Raw genomic sequence first — 19,945 nt, 5'->3', positions numbered from 1 at the left:
ACTGCAGTCTCCTCAGTAGGAAATACTTTCAGTTTTTTACTTTGATTCCATCAAGAAGGCATTCAGATGTGTCACACATTTGCCATAAATTCAGAATGTTAGCACTCTTTTTGCTCATTAGATCACTGTAGTAAAGCTACTGCTCACCAGGGAAAACTGCTGCTGGTATTGAAAGTGCATGTTTCAGTCTGCATGTCAGAATTTTTTAATGAAATAGAAGAGGATTTGAGAAGTCACTCAATGTGCCCTAATTTTTCTTTCTGCAGCACTAATCATACTTTTTATGGAAAAATGAACCCCCTCATTTTGTTCCATTTTAAATTAAATGTTTTAAGAGTTACCACTTTAATCCAAGCAAGATGGCTTCAGGTGTGCCATACGTTTATCATAAATAGGACTGTTAGCGCTCTAGTAGTTCTTTGGAACACTCTGGGAAGCTGCAGTAGAACACAAAGGAATCAACTGACAGTCTCTGCCCTTGTTGGATGTACATGTTTTACTGAGAATGTCAGACTTCATTCTCACGTGACTGAGAAAGATAATGTGAATTTACAGAAAATAAGCTCTCAGTTTAGCTTATAGATCACCTTCCAAACCTCTGTGGTAAAAGCATGAGAAAATATTTTTCTCTCAATTATGATATCCCAGCAGAAGGCTTTTTCACATGGTGAAATCACCTTAGAACATACCACAATTCCTAAAATGAGTATGGTACCATCAACAAATGATTTATAATGTAACTAAAGTCTTAAAATCTTCTATTAACTGCAATGCTTTTTAATGAGGTGCTATCATGTATATTGGTCCCAAGATGGCTGCCAACACTTCTTGGATGAAGTGCTGACAGCCAATCAGATCTCAGGATGAGATGTGTGGTTAGGCTCCGCCCACATATATATATGCTTTTAAATGCTATTTTCTCAGGAAATACTGAACAGATTTACACCAGACACCTGCAAAAGGCACTTCCTTGACCTTATGGCTACCTCTCTGCCAAATTTCAAGTAATTCTGTTCGGCCGTTCGGGCTGTAGCTGTGTCTAAAGGTCCTATGGAAAAATGCATGGGGAAAACGCGTTTTGGGACCCCCCTTTTTTCTCGGCCCCTGCTTGACGAATCACCCCGAGACTTTCAGGGTAGGAGCTGAACGGAGCGCCCCATTAGTTTTGAAAATTTCCCGAGGATTCGTCAACCGGCGCCAAAGTTATTCAAAATAGAATTTTGAGATTTCCTATGGAAACTAGGTTGTAACTATAACTATCTACTGGCGACCGCCAGTAGATAATATATACATATATATTATATATATATATATATATATATATATATATATATATATATATATATATATATATATATATATATATATATATATATATATATTCACTGAAAAAACCATAGGTTTCAGGGATGTTATAGTTAGCTGGACATTTCACTCGTACAAAACCAGAGAAATTCCACAGTTACTTCAGCTAACTATAACTCGCGCACCCGCAATGCACGCTCATGACGTCACATATTACATCATTCTTGACATGGTCAGTGACATCACTGATGACATCTCAAATGACATCACTGATGACATCATCCCATGACTATGTATTTCTGTAATTTTTAAATATGTTTTATATATATTCCTAGGTGTATTGAAGAATGAGTGGGTGTATAAGTGTCTGGATGGAGGATTTAGTAGGTGGGTGACTGACTGTATAAGTGAGTGATTACATGTGTCTTACTGAATGCATGGGTTAGTGATTAAACTGTGTGAATGTCTGTATAAGTCTGTGTTTTGTTGTGCAAGCTGCTGCATGGGTTGGTCAGTAGCTATATGAGTGTCTATATAGGTTATTGATTGGTTGCCTGGGAGACTGAGTGTGTGTGTGGGTGCATGAGAGGTGTGTGACTGTGCATAAATGTGTGAGTGGGTGATTCACTGGATGTATGGGTTCAACAGTGCATGTGGAAACACCTGTATGGGTGCATGAGTGTGTGTATAGGTGTGTGGGTGAGTGAATGGATGTCTCAGTGGTACATGTACAAGTAACTACATATGTAAAAGGCAGTGCATGTGAGAGTTGAAGTATATAAAGGACTCTACATGATAGTTGGTTATTTTGAGACTGGTTGTATAGATGAGTGTGTACTTGTATCACTGATTATATAAGTGAGGTTGTGTGTGTATAATTGTATAGGTGAATAAATGGGACAGTGAGAGATTCTTTGCATGACTAAGTAGGTGTGTGAGTAACTGCATAGATGAGTGGCGGTGTGTGATTGTCTGTATAGGTGTATGAGTGCATATGACAGTGTTGTATTTATGAGTGACTGCATGTATGAGTGATTGTATGGATGAATGAGTAGATGTGTGTGTAGACCTAGCAATCAGTGAGTGCGTATGTAGTAACTGGCATTGGTGTGTTAACGCTTTTGAAAATGGTTGTCGGTATTTTACAGTGGGTGTATTAATGGTTATATTAGAGTGTGAGGAGATGCATCAGTTTTTCACATGGATGATGTCATTAGTGATGTCACTGACCATGTCACGAATGATGTAATATGTGATGTCATGAGCAGTGCATTGTGGGTGCATGAGTTATGGTTAGCTGAAGTAACTATAACGGTGGAATTTCTCTCGTTTTGTACGAGGGAAATGACCAGCTAACTATAACGTCCCTGAAACCTATGGTTTTTTCAGTGAATTTCTAAGGTTTTTACATGCTAATTTCTAACTATAACGTCTGTAAAACCTATGGTTTTTTTAGTGAATTTCAAAGGTTTTTTAAATCCTAATTTCTAACTACAATGTCCCTGAAACCTATATTGTTCTTAAATAAATGTTAAAAAGACGTGCACACTTTTTGTAGTAAAAAACTAACTGTAACAGTAGACTGATATAAGTTATAATTTAGCAATGTTTAAAACTTAATAACAATAAAATGTAAGTGTAGAAAAACTGTGACGCAGCAGTTATAATACCTGACTTTGAACAACAGCGTTCACAGTTCGATTCCCGGCTCCGGCGGCACGCTAGCCTACCACTATGTCACTGTGGGCAATACCTTGCTTAATCTTCCCAACACCCAGGAGCGCCGGGACAATCCTGGCATTTTTCTAAACTAAAACCATAGTGATGACAAATATTAGCACTTATTTTATTTTTCTTCTATTCTGAACAATATTTTTTTTATGTCTTCTATTTAGAATTACGGCAATTAATAGATGTTTTTAGTCACGAGAAAGGAAATGACACGGTTTGCCGGGTAACAGTTTTCAATCTCTCCAAAGTTATACATATACATGTGAGGATCGAAATCGAAACCTTTACAGCTTCACATTTTGTAACTTTTCCCAACACGTGCACAAGTTAAACAGTGAAAACGTGAGCACGTGTCAACTGTAAAATGTGACATCTGAATGGGTGGAGCCAAATGTTCCTTCCATAGACTACTGAATAACCAAAAAGTATATAAACCACACCCGTTGCTTGATTTGTTTCATTTTTGTGAGTTATTTACACGTGTCAATTCTGTGATGCAGGTTCCGTTTTCTAGCATCGGATTCTTCTTTTGCGACAACAAAAGATATTACGGAGTTGTAAATTGTTTCATTATGGCATAGTAGATACTTATTATACGTAGCTATTTGTGAATATTTAAAGATTTGTATTTACAAAAAAGTGTTATTGGTTGTTTTTGCCATTTATATGTAACGCCAGCACCCCAGCAACATGGCACCTTAGCACCAAGATATATTTTAAATGTAGCGTTTTCTATATAAAATCAGTAAATCAGTGGTCATCTTATCTTTTGCTGTACTCTTGAAGCCTTATAAATTGTTCTCTGCTGTCTGCATATGGTGGTTCCTGACACCTTTTGTATCCACTGACATACTGACATGGGTTATTTGGGGGTCATACATAGCTACGGTGAGACGCATTCGCATTTTCATTGACTTGATATGTTCCAGTTCTCACAGTAGGAGCAAAATAATACACAGTTTAAAGAAGCGCCAGGGCAAAATGTTTCGGTGATTAGTCTGATTAGTCAAAGCAGGAACAACAAATGCAAATCGCTGATGTTTTCACCAATCAACTGTCAGTTTGATGGCATGAAGGGTTTTGCCAGACTGGCCAAAATATCCAAACTAATGCGCAAACCAAAGCAGAGCAAAGAGCAAAGTTTTTCTGTGCCCCCTGTTGCCAAACAAAGTTTCTAGCACTTCTCCCACATCGCTCAGAGGAAGTGAAATTCCAAGTTGAACAGAAAAGTCAGCTCCTCCACGCATTCACACCACATGGTAGCCTAAACCATGTAGCCTTCTGCAATGCTGGGCCCTATTCAAGAGCTAAACAGTTCAAACTACACATTGATTTGTCATGATAGCATACCTCTTTATGTAATCCTGCCTTTGTCATCATGCTCTCCTAACATGAAGGATATCCTTACTGTCCTAAATTGTGTTGCTTTTAGAGCCTCAGCATGGGTGGTAAGCACTATCTAAACGTGGTTACAATACAATACACTATATAAATCCATTGGCCCACCCCAATATAAATAACATAACACTCAGTGGTCAGGCAGCCGATTGTTGGTCATGCTGCTGCAAAATAATTCCCTTACACTGGTTGAGACTCTTACACTCAGATTAAATTAAACTGCTGTGAGAGATGACCATCGCCAACTACTGGACCAGTTCACAGCAATAGACCACCTATTAACTGAACAAGCATGGAGTAACTGAAGAGATCTGCCACATACTGATGGCCAAAGGAGGACTTCCATGAAGTCCTCCACCGCAGGTCCCAACAAGCTACATACTTTCACCCCTTTTTGACAGCTCACAATGACAGTCAGATATGGGACTATATCAACAAAGTCCATCCATTTTCCCTCCAACCTACACCTGCTCAGGATCATAAAATGTAAACAAAATATCTCAGCACAGACAACCAGTGCAGCATACTGCTAAGTGGGCTATTATCATAGGAAATACCATAAAGGGATCTGCAGAACTGTACAAAGCTGCCAGCTTACTGAAACCCGTAAACTGGGAGCTTCTCTTTCACTTCTTCATCCCTAATGCTGCTAAGCGCTGCGTCCTCTCACACGATAACCACACCTCGGTGGTCATCATGCACAACATGGGAGCACTTCCCACATAGGATCTAAACAAAGACAACACATTTCCAGCCATACACCCTACATGGTCTAGTCTTCTATCTATGCAGGCAAGTACTGCAGCGCCCCACATAGGGGGTCGTGATCGCTATATAAATGTTGCAATACGATGCAATCTCCCAAAATCTTAAACATAGGGCACCCCTTGCAACGTGAACAGAGTGTAGGGGAGTGCAAGCTCATTAAATTACCCAACATTCGATGACATGACATTCCTTCAGCTTGTTGACACTGCTCATGTTTGTGTCCACTTACACCTCCTCGGGAATGCAATGCAATTAATATTCGCAATTACTTCCTTTCTCCCTGCTATCAGCCTCACGTGATTTGTCATGACACCTGCCACGTGAACTCTCTTCCAAAAACTATTTGCAATGATGGTTTGTGAAGTGGATGTTTGTGGGATACTGTTACGACAGATTGTACCCCACATAAAGTAACTTAATTGAATTGTGTGCTAAACAAATAGGTGAGGTCTCCCATGTACCAGCAACTCCTCCTTACTTTTTAATTGCTACAGCATTATGTAAACAAGACGAAGGCACTCTCCTGATATGGTTTTAACACACTAAACGAAAATAAAATGCTGATGCAGAACACCCAGGCACTTTTTTGTAGGAAGTTAATTACAGGCGACTAAGGTCAGATCTCCACAGCTATGCTTTTTTCATTTCTCTCTTTTGTTTTCCTTGCGTGGCGCGCTTGAGGTTTCCAGCCTTTGCAATTAATGCTGAGTGGCTTCAGGCCAAACACTGAACCGTGTCCGCTGCTATAGAGAGTTTAAATGTCAGAAGAGCAGATTTCTCTGTGCTATAAAGAAATGTTAGTACAATTCTCCACTGCAGCGGGTGCCCCCATTTATCAGTTATCGTTTATCTATCTATCTATTTATTTATCTAGCTAGTTATCTATCATTTTATTTATCTATATATCGTCCCCTCTTTCTCTTCTCTCCTGCTTTCCCTGTTCTTCCTTCTATCTATCCTATCTTTCTCTCCTCTTCTCCTTCTGATATTTTTTGATATATGGGCATGACAGCTAATTTTTTGTTACCATTCTAATATGAAATATTTTTTATATTGTATACGCTGATTTAGTATTATTTGTGATTTCGTTAATCTTCTGACATGGATTCTATATTAGTGTATATATTCTCCTAATTTTTTTATTATTTATTGATTACTTTGCCTTGATGTATTACATTTTATTATAATTGTATGAATTTTTACTTTTTAAAATAATAAAGATATCGAACAAAAAAATTAAAAAAAATAAGAAATGTTAGTACAACAGTCCAGTGTGAAAAGGCAAAGATTTGATGCAGACCCAATGCAATGTGTCCAGCGGTGGCTTTCATTTCCAAGGATCGTCTTCCAGTGTTGTCTCTATACTTTTCATATTGTATAAAACATGGTTCCTTCCTTGTATCCAAGCACCTCGACTCCTTATACTACACTATCTGCATAATACACTACCTGCTTTTGATGGTTCCAGTCATTAGCAAGTATATTTCATGGCCACACAACTAAATCAGAGGATTAATAAAAAAGCAACCCCATCTCCATTCAAGAGAGAAATTCAATCCTCGAATATTCTTGATGTAAAGATGTTGCAAGGCCTGACAGAAGTCTAGGACCACACACTAAGATAGCTGGCGTTTGCCTTCACACTTAAACGTTTGAATTAGCGAGCTTTCAATCAGCTGAAATGAAAACTATTACTTTGAGTAAGATTACCCTTTTTTCATTATCATGTTCGCTATTTAATATTTGAAAGGGATAATCCCCACCACTGATAATGTACGTAGTTATGTGGTATTCATACAGTGCACCTCCAGCCGAAATGCATGTGAGCCCTCTACAGTGCAAAAGGCAAACAAGTGATTGGTGGGGTAGTGGCGCTTCTTCGAGTAGAAGTTGACTGTTACTTCTTAAGGATGTAGTGTCCTTTACAGGGATCTGTCTCCAGCTGTTCCCTAAACTGGAGCAGGTTTGGGGTAGTCCTATACGGGGCCGTTGCCATCTTTTTTCTTTTTTACACGTCTTCCCCATTTACAATAATGTCCCGGCTGAAGGTGTGCTAGGAGCTACCTGGTGCGATCATGCGATGAGCTTGTCAGCCAGGTTGGTTGATTGCCAGTCCTGATGATTTTGTAAATAAAACGAGGTTTTGAACTTAGGGGATGTAGCCTAACGGCTAGGGCGGTGGAGCTCAAATCCGGGAAACGGGTTCGAGTCTCGGCAATGACGCTCAGCATCCTGTGATTCTGTGCAAATCACTTAATCTCCGCAAGGTATCAGAGTGCTTTACATGAGCACCAGTTGCGTTACTCAAGGACACATTCATTTTTGTTAGGCTCGTACTAACAAAAATGAATGTGTCCTTGTGTAACGCAATTGGTGCTCAGGTAAAGCACTCTGATACCTGCCGGTTGAGTTAGGGTTATATAAAACTACGAAAAAAAAGAAGGTAGTGCGGGCCAGCAAATAAAGCCAGTGGTGAGCCCTTAGGATACGTTTTTTTTTTTAATAGTCTCGTATTGGGTTGTTCCCAATATTGACATTAGACAGTGGTGCAATCATAACAATCAGTCTGCCATCCAGCCCAGAACTCCCTCCCCTCAACCATCTCCCCTGAACCGCGTCACACTGCACACATTACAGGACTGTTTCAGCAGCACAGTTTCAATCTGCATATTTGCGTCTAAACCCATCCTTGCCATGCAGCCCAGGCCTACCACTCCAGGGCCCCACAGCAGATGACAATTCATATCTCTCGATCTATCTGATCCTGTTATCATGCTGGAATATTACTGGGATATACCACCTGCACCGGAGGGTCCGGGGCTTTCATGCAGTCCATGCCACATCCAGATAACCCCGCCCCCTTCTGGCCTCCCAGAGCAACACAGACTCAGCCCAGCTCCCCAATTCTCTGCACCAAGCTGTCACCTTGGGCACCCTAACTGCTTTCCAGTCCCGTGTGATTTACCTCTTCGCTAAAAGTAGGGCCAAATCTCGAAACCTGCTTGTGACCCTAGTTTTGGCAGTGCGTGGAAGCCAGCTCAGCAAACAGTGCCCTAGTGAACAAGGAACCTTCCCCTCAATTATGTCAGTGACGTGGACACGTGACCTACTCCCAGAATTCAATTAGTGCCGGACAGGACTACAGCATATGGAACACCTCAGCCCCTAGTTCCCTACATCTAGAACATGCAGCACCCACCGTATTAAAGAACCTATTCACTCTGCCTGGGAAAGGTAAGCTCTATGGAGAATATAGAAGTTAATCGATTTGAATCGGGCATTTCCAGATCATCTGAAGGGGACTGCTCCATGTTCTTCACCCAATCCGCTTCTGCAATTGCCACCCCCAGATTCTCCTCCCATCTTACTCGGAGCCCATTCAGTGGCATCACCATATCTGATCTAATCTCCCTGTATAAATAGGAGATCGCCTTGAAGGTACCAGAGTTCTTAACCCTAAATTGACAACTTCTGTTAGTCGGGGGCTCCGTCATGCCGCCCCCAGTGTTTCTTGATCACCGCCCTGTGGAGCAAGAAGTGGATAGGGTGTTGCCTTCATATTGTTTCAGACTCTGGTTGAAAGGTGCTCCAGCACTAAGGATGCTTACAACGGGGAGCTAGTGTTGAGTTTGAAATGATGTGAAACAGACCATTCCCACCATCAAGATGCAAGAGTAGGAGGGCTGAAACAGCACTTCTGAAATTGCTTTCTATAAGGAGAGGTTTCACTTTCTTTAATAGAGAGAGCTGGTACCAAGCCGTTTTTAGCTTTCTTGGTGGTGTTCCTTATGGATAAAGCCGGCCTATAGGGTGACTCCACTCTCAATTACATGTTGTTGAGCCAGATTTAGACTAGTTATTGCCTGTTTTTCCTGATGAACATTAGGAATTAGGTTTTGTTGGGGTTGAACTTCAGGTTGGTGCTGGACATCCAGGTGTTGATGAGGTAGTAGCTATGTTTGAGGTGTTGGATGTCCAGATCGGAGGCGACTTTCAAGTACAGTTGGGTGCTGTTGGCATCTGTGTGAATTTTGATGCTTTTATCAACAGGTAGGGCCCCCAGGAGGCCCCATGTATATAGCTTAAATATAACAGGGTATAAGATGTAATCTTAAGGGACTTCAAACATGACAGGACTGTTCTGCAACTTGGAGGTGTCAACAGGGCTAGCTCTAGGGCGGTGCGACCAGTGCATCTGCACCTTTGAGGTGACCTTGGGGGGGGAGGGGGTGCCTTGTTTAGAAATAACAGGGGTTTAAAAAGTACCCACTGCGGAATTCCTTGAGTGTCCATCAGTTTTCAGGCAACAATAAAAATGCCAAGATAACTCTGGTGATAAATGTTCCTGCTGGAGAGAGATCAGAGTTTGTCTAGTGGTAGATTTCCCTCATGATAAGGTAGTGCAATGGGTTATTGGTTAATATGCCTGCAGCAAAGAACCTGTGCCACACTAATTACCTAACTGTATTTTATGCGGCTCACTGTAGGTTACTGCTTTTGTCACAGAGATCCTTTTGCTACGTCAAAGAGCTGCATGCAAACTGCATGGTATAGTTTAGTACGTTATGTTTTTTCCTAATCTTTCATTATCCTAATGTTTCTAAAAATAGTTAATTTGGCGAGAAATACATTCTTATTAATAAAACCAAACACTGTGGTATGTTTTAAATTTTGAGTTTGTGTTTCTCTATGCCAAACACTATTAAAATATACTTCCGACTAGTATTGGCGACATGTGACTCCTACACCTTGTAATCCTGTTTTATTTAACATTTCCTATAGGCTGATTCATTGACTTTGCCTAAAGTGTGTGTGATGTAAAGTGCCCTTACACTACACTGGTATGACTAGCGCTGTAAAATAAATGAAATGCATTTGAGAGAGGGGCTTTGGATAAATGAGGGGCACTGGTGGAGCGTGGTAGTGAGGGAATTCGTAGAGAAGGACATTTTTTTGGGGGGCGTCAACAAAGATTGTCACATTGGGCACCACGAGTGCTAAAGCAAGCCCTGGATGCTCATGTGAATGATCTGGTGCCAGTTGAATATGTTGAAGGAGAACCAGTCATTAACTTTGCCAGTGAATCTCATTTAAGGCTTCAGGGTGAGAATCAATGGCGTTGAAGGCAAATTAGATGTCCAGCAGTATCAGGAGGTAGGGTTTTTCTTAAACTTTTGGTCTCTGAAAGCTCCTTCTGAGATTTGTAAGTATCTCTCTCTGTGCGGCAGTCAGATCTGCATCTTTCACTTTCATAATATTTTATTCAGCACATAAATAGCATAAACGATACATACATAAAAAGGATTAGCACAAAATACATAATAGAAAAATTTCAATAACAGATCTGAAAACTGCCAAGTGCATTAGACATAATACATCAACCACTACATTTAATCACAGGTGTCATTCAGTTCATGGAACCTCCCATGACCGAGATCATAAGACCATTTGCCCACCTCCAAAGAAATAACATCTGATTTCCCACTTAACCCTCCATCATTTTCCTAGATCTCGCCGCTGCTTTTAAAAAGGCACAAACATCATGGGTCCTTAAAAGCTGAAGATAAAACAATGCACCCCTACATTTCCTGAACCTCAAGGGTTTTAAAATCGTCTTAATAAATGATGTAAAATAAAGTTTGTAAAATGTTCAAAATATCATAAAGTGAATCACTGACTGCTCTAAAGAGCCTCCCTGGATGAGCACAGGTACCCAAGAAACTTAAGAGTCAACCCATAGCGCCAACCCTGAAGCAGAAGAGATAAGATCTCTCCCAGAGTGAGAGGAGTATTGCAAGGTACAACACAAATGCTTCAGGTACAAGAAACTCTCTGGCAGTTAGTTGCTTTTGTTTTTCTGTCTCTAGGAGTGACATAAATCTAAGAAACGTGGCTTCTGCATCTTCTTGTCTGATTTGCTTAATGTAAGAGGTGCATCAAACATAACTGATAGATCCAATGCGTTACAGATTTTTTGTACATAGGCCAACCAGGAAATTGAAAGGCCCTTATCGAATTTCAAACATTCTAAAATGATGTCTAAATCAGGTTTGCCTGGGGATTAACACCTACACTAACCCAAAGTAAAAGGGGCGCCAGCTTGGCTTTATCTGTAAGACTGATAAAATGGGAGCTCGTGGGGGGTAAGTGCTGGATCTGGCTACAGATACGGGTTTGTTCAATCTGCAAGGTGTTAATATCATTAAATCCCCAAATCCCTGCACCGTAAAGTGCCGCAGATACGCACTGAGCATTGTAGATGTTCAGGAACAGAGATACTGTTTGTTCCCCAAACAATGGCCAGAGGCAAGTTAAATAAAGCACCGGCTGATCTGCTAAGCTTCGGACGTGAGTTTCTATTATGCGACTGCCAGGAACCTGCACTATTAAAAACACATTCCAGATAATTACACATATTCACACTTCCCATTGATTTCCTTCTCACCAATAATTCGAACGTTTCTGGTCTGGCCCGCAGGCCATAATGTGCGATTTTCCATAATTTGTAACCAGGCCCAGCTCGCTCATAGCCTATAGAGAGAAAGGTCCCCCCTAATTACTTTCAGGTCCAAGAGGAGGGGGGAAACAAAAACTAGCTAACAACCGATACCTCTAAACTGACCTATATTGCTTTTGGTGCGACCTAATTTGGTACTAGCATGCCTCAAAACCCAACATCAAAATGCAATAGACCAAGTAATTGCAGAGATAGTTTTATTATTTACTATTTTGCATCTCTAGCATATGTTTTTTAATACAAATGTTATTTTTGGTACTTTTCTCTTTCTTTTTTGTGTACATTTAATTTAAAAATACATACCTATCAACATATATCTTTGTCTGTACATGTAATTGCTTCAAGATTATAAATGGTACAGTATTGATTTCTTTAAATACATATATGCATAACCCCACGGCAACCTTCAACAATTAATTCTCACCAATCAAACCTAACTCATTCGACCTACAATCATACATAAAAGAATCTTGGTACAAGCTTTCTGAATTCTGTTAAAACCTGAAAATATGTCATGATCTGCTTTCATAAACTGTGAAATTTATCAGCACCTTATGGTATTGTAACTAATAATGCATTAACGTTTCCTGTGACTACTTTGTATTTCTGTCAAAGGCCTCTAAGCTTTGGTATAACTCATGAAGTAATGACTGGGATGGGGACAAGGGATGTAGAGATAATGGCTTGACTAATTACCAGTAATCTTCATTACTCTTAGTCCTACTTATTCTCATCCCAGTCATTATATGCACTCCTCCATCACTACCTTAGCCTCCAACAGAAAGTTTGTAGTGGCAGGAGGACACTGGCAATGGTAGCCCTCTTATGACTCCCAGCTGAGAGTGGGGAGGACTTGCATTTGCAGTATTTTCTGAAATGTTCCTTTCTCTGGAGCTGGGATTTACCTCATGGCGAAATTAGTAGATTGGGGACAAAAGACATAGAGGTAGATGAAGATCTACCTGTTTGGCTTTTTCTGTCTAAAATTGTTTCGGTCGGAGACCAGTGATGTCATTGTTGTAGAGATGAATTTTGGTTTCTGCAGTGATGCTTCTTCCTGTAGAGGTGGATGCTTGGAAATTATATCTGCTTGTCTGCTCTTTTTTAAAAACACATTCAAGAGGATCTCTTTGACTCTCTTCCTATTGATATTTGTTACTTAACACATTCAGAGTGTATTCTTTTTTGTTGCCTCTCGAATGTGTTTGTATGTATCTGATCAATAACCATCTGGTAGCTGGTCATCAGAGTTGCGCAACAGCTACTTAAGCTTTGGACTATTGGCACTCCTGGTATTGCGGCATAGCTGCCAATACTTGTTTAGGTTTCTTTTTTTTAAAACATGGTTTGGCAGGAAACCAGTGATGTCATGTCCTGTAGAGATGGATGCTTGGACATGCAGTGATGTTACTTCATCTTTATTTAATAATCCATCATGTTGTTACAATGTCATAATCTTTATATTAAGAGCACACTTTAATGGACCCTGAATAGAGATAAACAGAGATAAACATTTTCCATTAATTTGATGCTATTCAGAAAGAGAATGATGGAGGTCTACAACCTCTCCCGAACATCAGGAAAAGGTAGTGCTAGGAGAAAAAGAAGAGAACACAAGTGTGAAGCACTATGCAGTGTTCTTTATGTGCAGCAAAAGACAGGAGATTGACTGGGCTGCAGGGGGCATTTTCTGTAGAGCACTGTTAGACCTTTTGCTTGTGACATCCTGTTTTTCACTGTGTGTTGAACTTTGTTTTTACTGGTTTATTACTCTGGACACTTTACCACTGCTAACTAGGGATAAAGTGCGTGTGCTCTGTGTCTCAAATGTAATGCCATTTGGTTTTCATGATTGGTACATTTGATTTACTAGTAAGTCCCTAGTTAAGTGCACTGTGTGTGCCAAGGGCCTATAAATATAATGCTATTGGTGGGCCTGCAGCACTGCTTGTACCACCCACAAGTAGCCCTTCAAATCTGTCTCAGGCCTGCCATTGCCAAGCCTTTGTGTGCAGATTTTATTGCCATTTCAACCCGCAACATTCACCTACTTGCCAGGCCCAAACCTCCCCTTTTATTATATGTAAGGCACCCCTAAGATAGCCCATAAGTTGTCCCAGGGGCAGGGTGAAGTGTGTTTAAAAGGTAGGACAGGTACTTGTGAGTTTACATGTTCTGGTAGTGAAAAACTGCTAGATTTGTTTTTACGCGGCAGCAAGGCCTACCTCCCCCACAGGTTAGCATTGGACCTGCCTTGTTGCATCCTGCAAGTGTACCTTCTAATTGGGAGCAGATAGAAAATTGGGGTTTGGTGTCTTTGGACTCACAATTTAAAAACACACCTGTTAGTAAAGTTTTTTTTTAAATTGCAGGTCTGAAAATGCCACTTTTAGAAAGTTGGTGTTTTCTTACTTAACCTTTCTGTGCCTCTGCCTTTCCCTAGAATACACTTCTGATTTGGCTGACAGCTGGCCTTTGCAAATTCACTCTAGACAGCCACACACAAATGGAACTGAGGTGTGCCATGCATATCCTGATGGTCCATCACCAGGCTGATGACCCTTCGTGAGCTAGAGTGATGGGAGGAACTGACGCTTGCACCTAATGGCCAGAGTTGCCAACGTTGGAGCTGGGGAACCAGGGTGTTGAGCCTGGGCATCGGCTCAACACCCTGTGATTCTGGGCAAAAACACTTGATATCCCAGTGCCTATCAAATATGAATGTGTCCTTGTGTAACGTAACTGGTACTCATGTAAAGTGCTCCAATACCTTTGGGTCGAGTTCCCACTATATAAAACTGCAACAAAAAAATAGGATTGTGCCTGTCCCCACACAAATAAGTCACCACCCCCTGTAATGTGCCTGGAGCCATGGCAAGGAAGGGCAGGGTCTTGCGCACAACAAAGCACTTTCTTTGAAGTCTCCCTACATCAAAGGTATAAGTACTGGACGTCTGACAAGATATACTCAGAATACTTCTGGACTGAGAACATTCTGCCAGGAAGAAGAGCTGTTGTGCTGCAAGGAGGGACCACCACTTTCTTGTTTGCTTTCCTGTATTGGCCTTCTGCTTCTGGCCTGGGAGTGAGAGAACTGGACTTTGCTCTCTACATTCTTCTTTCTAAAGTTTCTCCACGGGCTTGAGATAAGCTTGCCTCCTGTTGGAAGTCTCAGGACCATCAAAGGCTTCACCTGTAGCACCTGGGCTCCTGTGCTGAGAGCCCCACTTGGCATGTGGTGCCAAATCCAGTTCCTGAGCCCTTGGAAATGGGTTTCTGTGCTACAAGAAGAAACTGACATCAAGCCACTTTGGAACCGATGCCTTTCTGTCACTTTGACATCGTGCCGCTGCCTGCACCAAAGCCGTGGTCCCCGCTTGATGCAACAACTGCGACTTACAATGCAGGCTCTGACTACACTGCCTCAGAAGAATTGCCACTGCAGGAGGCCCGAGCTCTGCACCACCAACATCCGTGATGCACGTCTCGGACTCAACAGCTGTGGCCCAGTGGTTTGACCTCAATGCCGCAAAATCGAAGCCTCACAGCTTAACCTCAGACTTCACCTTTGACCCCGCACAGCAGAACGAAACTGAGGGTCAATTTGGCAACCCCCGCATCACCTCCCCTGTGGCCTGCAACATCCCTGGGCATCAGCGGCTCCACAACTCTGCACCGCCGCAAGGAACCGATGCCTCACTTGCTTCAGTGATGCCTGCCCTCCTTCGTGCAACACACTGTCCTTGAGTGCCACTGCGCCAACGACCTGCATAGCAGTAAGGAACCAACGGCGTACTTGCCACCCCGACGCCTCACCTCCCCTGCTTCTTGCATTGCCTTTGATTTCTGACGCCTACAAGGTACTGTACTGGGGTATGTGTGACTCCTGACACCAGCCCTCATGCCATTCAGGTTGGACTGACTTTGTGGAGTCATCGACGTCAAGCGCGACTAGAGTGCCCTAGTGGAGCTATTGGTTTCTAAAGGCTATATTTGATTACATCTTTATAAATTTATATCTTGCCTTGTGTATGTTGGATGCTTGTTGTTCTGGTCTTGTTTTACTCAGATAAATATTGGCTATTTATCTAAACTGGTGTGGAGTACTTTTGTGGTGTTTTCACTGTGTTACTGTGTGTGTGTGTGTGTGTGCACACATACTTTACACATTGCCTCTGTGACTAAGCCTGACTGCTCTTGCCAAGCTACCAAGGGGTGAGCATGGGTTATTCTTAGTAAGTAACTGCCTTACCCTGGCTAGGATTGTGGGTCCCTACTTGGACAGGGTACACACCACTGCCAACTAAAGACCCCATTTCTAATAAGCACTGTTAGATATGCATACAGCTATCTACTCTTTTTCATGTGTGAAACTATTAGCATACATGCACTTTGATATGACTCCTGTCATGTGCTTATTTTCTGAGTGTATTCTAGGATACTTAAGTCTCTGACTGGCTTACTGGAGCAACTTGATAAACCATGCACTTGATAAACCAGACTAAGAAACTTGATAAACCAGACTCATACTTAAGTAACCCAAATGGCATTCTGCCAGCCCCCTTTTGGCGAAACTACATTGGCTCCCTATTGCTCAACGCACAGCTTTTAAGATTGGCTGCCTCCTTTTTAAAGCCTTGCATTGCAAGTGCCCTAAGTTTCTTAGCAACCTAATCGCGAAGTACATACCTCGCCGCCCCCTTCGGTCTGGTCACCTCATGCTATTAGCTACCCCGGCCATCAAAAGGAAACGCCAGGGAGGGCGTAGCTTCTCGTTTCGCGCACCTGGCCTCTGGAACTCGCTGCCCCTGGACATCCGAGTGCAGGACAATTTATTGAGCTTCAGAAAGGCTTTGAAAACACAGTTGTTTGCACTTTCATACAATTAGTTTGCCTGCCGCGTCCACCTGAGACATTCAGTGCCATGAAACCTCCGGGTGTGCGTGCGCTTTACAAATTTCTCCTAACATAACATAACATAACATAACATGCAATAGATCATGCTAACTGGATCACTGCCCGAGCTTCAATATTAGCTGGCAAAGAAGCAGCATGATGAATTCCATCAGAGACTGCAATATGGGATGCTAAAAATCAATGCATATGTTCCATCATCACCTTTTTGTCCTATAGACCCCACAAAGGAACAGCACAAATGTCAATCAGAGGAATCTACAAAAGGCATACTTCGAGACAGCCCGTCAAAATACCTTACAAAACCCCACCTCACAGGCCAATAACTGCTTCAACTTAATAGGAATTCAGCTACTAACCCCATTTCTTCAACCACCTATCATGCATGTTTTGCAATGCAGGATCCCTAAGCCAAAAAAAATACATAACTATATTACTAACAAACTTTAGTTTTGACCCCCTTTTTCTCACTGAATCCTGGCTTGGCGGAGAAGAATCCACTGTACTACATAAGCCACAATTCTTGAAATCGACTTGATATGAAGACTGGGCTGGAACTAGCAGCTTTCCTGAAAAAGACTCTACACCTATATCGCACATCAAGGACTTCACCGTTTCAGAATGCATATCGATGCTAGCCCAACTTCAACATGTATTGACCACCCCAAAACAATGCTACTATTGTAGGTGCCCTTCTGGACTCAATGTCTGACAATTCTATAGATCACAAGAATCTGTGTACAATAGTTGACCTCAACATCTAGCTCAACAAAGCAATGTTACGCCAGACCTCCTGCTTGATGTCCAACATTGAAGCACTTCGCTTACACCAATCGGTCACTAGTCCTACTAACTTTCTGGTCACACACTTGACTCTTTATTAGCCCAAGTAGTGTGATATTGGTTACTGGAAACATACCTATTACATGGAATAATCATTATATCACTCATTTCTCACTGAACATTCCCATCAGAACCCACCTTTCTACAGCAAAAATTTAATGTAACTTCATTCCATGAATCACCTCTCCACATCCTCATGCTTAAGCCTGGTAATCTCCATAGAACTGTTCCACCAAAGGTGGCCCTTCTGAAAACAATACATCAGTGCACTAACAGAAGGAATGCTATTTGGTTTAACTTGGACCTAAAACTACAACTATAAAACTACAAAAACAGAAACCAAATCTCTGAAAAGATGTGGGAGGAAAATGCTTTACCTCCATAATACTACAGAGGCACTTTGGTGTCAAGAGGGTCTGCTGAACAGAGGCAGCCACATGATGCTTTTTAATGGGATCAACTGATACCTTCCTGTTTTTCTTTGAATCAGGCAATGGAGGCAGGATTATAGTTTGTGTGCCCTCTCCTCCAAGATCTGGAGCAGGTGGTTTCGAAAATGGCCTGAAAACATGTTTATCAGGGATTCTTTCTTGCATTAATTCTCCTACTTTGGGGTGCCTCCCATTAGCATCTCTAGAAACCTTATCTGAATTGGTAGCCGAGTCACAAAGCTTCACATTAGATAGCTTGTTCTGACATCTTGAAAGATGCCTGTATCGTTGCTGTAAGTTTGAGTTCTGTCTAATTGAAGAATAGAAGATGATGTGCAATAGGTCAGTGAAGTGAGTTGGAAAATGAGTCTGCAAGAATCTTAGATGAAAAGCAAACTGCTTGTAAGGAAAAAGGTTTCTGCCACCTGAGGTTAAAGACATCTGTTTTTGCATTTATATCACAAAATGTTTGTTTAGTTTAGCAGTGTGCATATTTTCATATTGACACGGTGAACCACAACATTCTTCTCCAAAGGTTAGTGGCTGTAGGAGTGCAGGACATGGCTCTGTCCTGGCTGAGCTCATTCCTTCGGGACCGTGTCCTCCAAGTTAACACCGTCCAGCATCGCTCTAAGCCACACCTTCTACTATCTGGGGCCCTTCAGGAATCCATTCTTAGCCCAACCCTCTTCAACTTGTACGTAAAGCCACTTGCACACATTGTAGAAATGTGCAGCTCACCCTCCTGTCCTACACCGACGATACTCAGATAATGTCTCTCTGTCATCCCAGGAGACTCATAGTACAGAGGCACTGAAGTCTGCTCTTGGATGAACACTAACTCTTTGAAGCTAAATGGTGAAATGACTGGTCAAATTGCTGGGCAACATTCTCCACCTGTGGTGTCCACATCTGTGGCTGAATGTGATGAGTACTTTATCAACCCAGGTTCCAATAGTCAAGAATCTAGGAGTCTGGCTGGATGGTAATCTATCCATGAGTCATCAAATCACCAAAGTGGCTTCATCCTTCTTCAGGATCTTGAGATGGCTTAAATAAATCCTAGGAAGTCTCCTGCACTTTGCCCAGCACACAGTTATCAAGGCCCTGGCCATCTCGAGGCTTGATTATAAAAACATTCTTTACCTAGTAGTCTCAAAGTACCTTCTTAGGGGACTCCAGGTAGTGCAGAACGCAGAGGGAGGACTCCTACTTCACCCTCCCAAGTTCCATACCACTGCTAACCTACTCCGCGTTCTGCATTGGCTCCCAATTGAGCGTCAAGCTCAATTCAAGGCATTATGCTATGCGCACAAATGTCTCTCAAACAATGGCCCCTCCTACTTAAGATCACTTGTGACACCATATACACCCAACCAGTCCTAGTGTTCTTGTAATCGGAATTCGCTCTAGTTCCTAGAGTTAGGAGATGCAGGGAAGGAACTACTACTTCTTAGGCCCAAAGCTGTGGAACTCTCTTTCCCCCGATCTGAGACCCTGAAGCTCACTTTCAATCTTTCTTACGAGGCTTAAAACCTGGTTGTTGTAATCTTTGTCATCAGGAGCAACGTACGTTGTGTCTCTGGGTACCTTTACTGTGGCGTAGCGTTGGAAAACCCTTGATTGGGTAGCAACACGCTTCACAAATCGATTATTATTCTTTATAATGATAATACTAATAATCATAATAATAATAATACTAATCAGTGAAGTAAATTATCAACATTATAATTAAAAAAATATAAACATATTCAATTGCAGGACACCAGTCCAAATTATTTAAATACATCTGTGATGTGGAAAGTTAGACATCTTGACATTCTTAAATGAAAGATAAAGCCAAGCATGGGCAATACAATGAACGAAGGGACCAACAACTTACCAATTATGCCCTTTCATGAAAGTCCTTCCAAAGAACATTTTTGAGTCCAAATTTCTTAGCCTGGATACTGTTGACACGTTTTGACCTCAAACCTTTAGAGCTCTCCTCAGGACTTGGGCTGGTGAAGCATTCTTATTGGCTGAGAACCATATAAAT

Source organism: Triturus cristatus, chromosome 4_1 (assembly GCF_964204655.1).
Source record: "Triturus cristatus chromosome 4_1, aTriCri1.1, whole genome shotgun sequence".
NCBI lineage: Eukaryota > Metazoa > Chordata > Amphibia > Caudata > Salamandridae > Triturus > Triturus cristatus.
Note: the sequence above shows the minus strand (reverse complement) of the source record.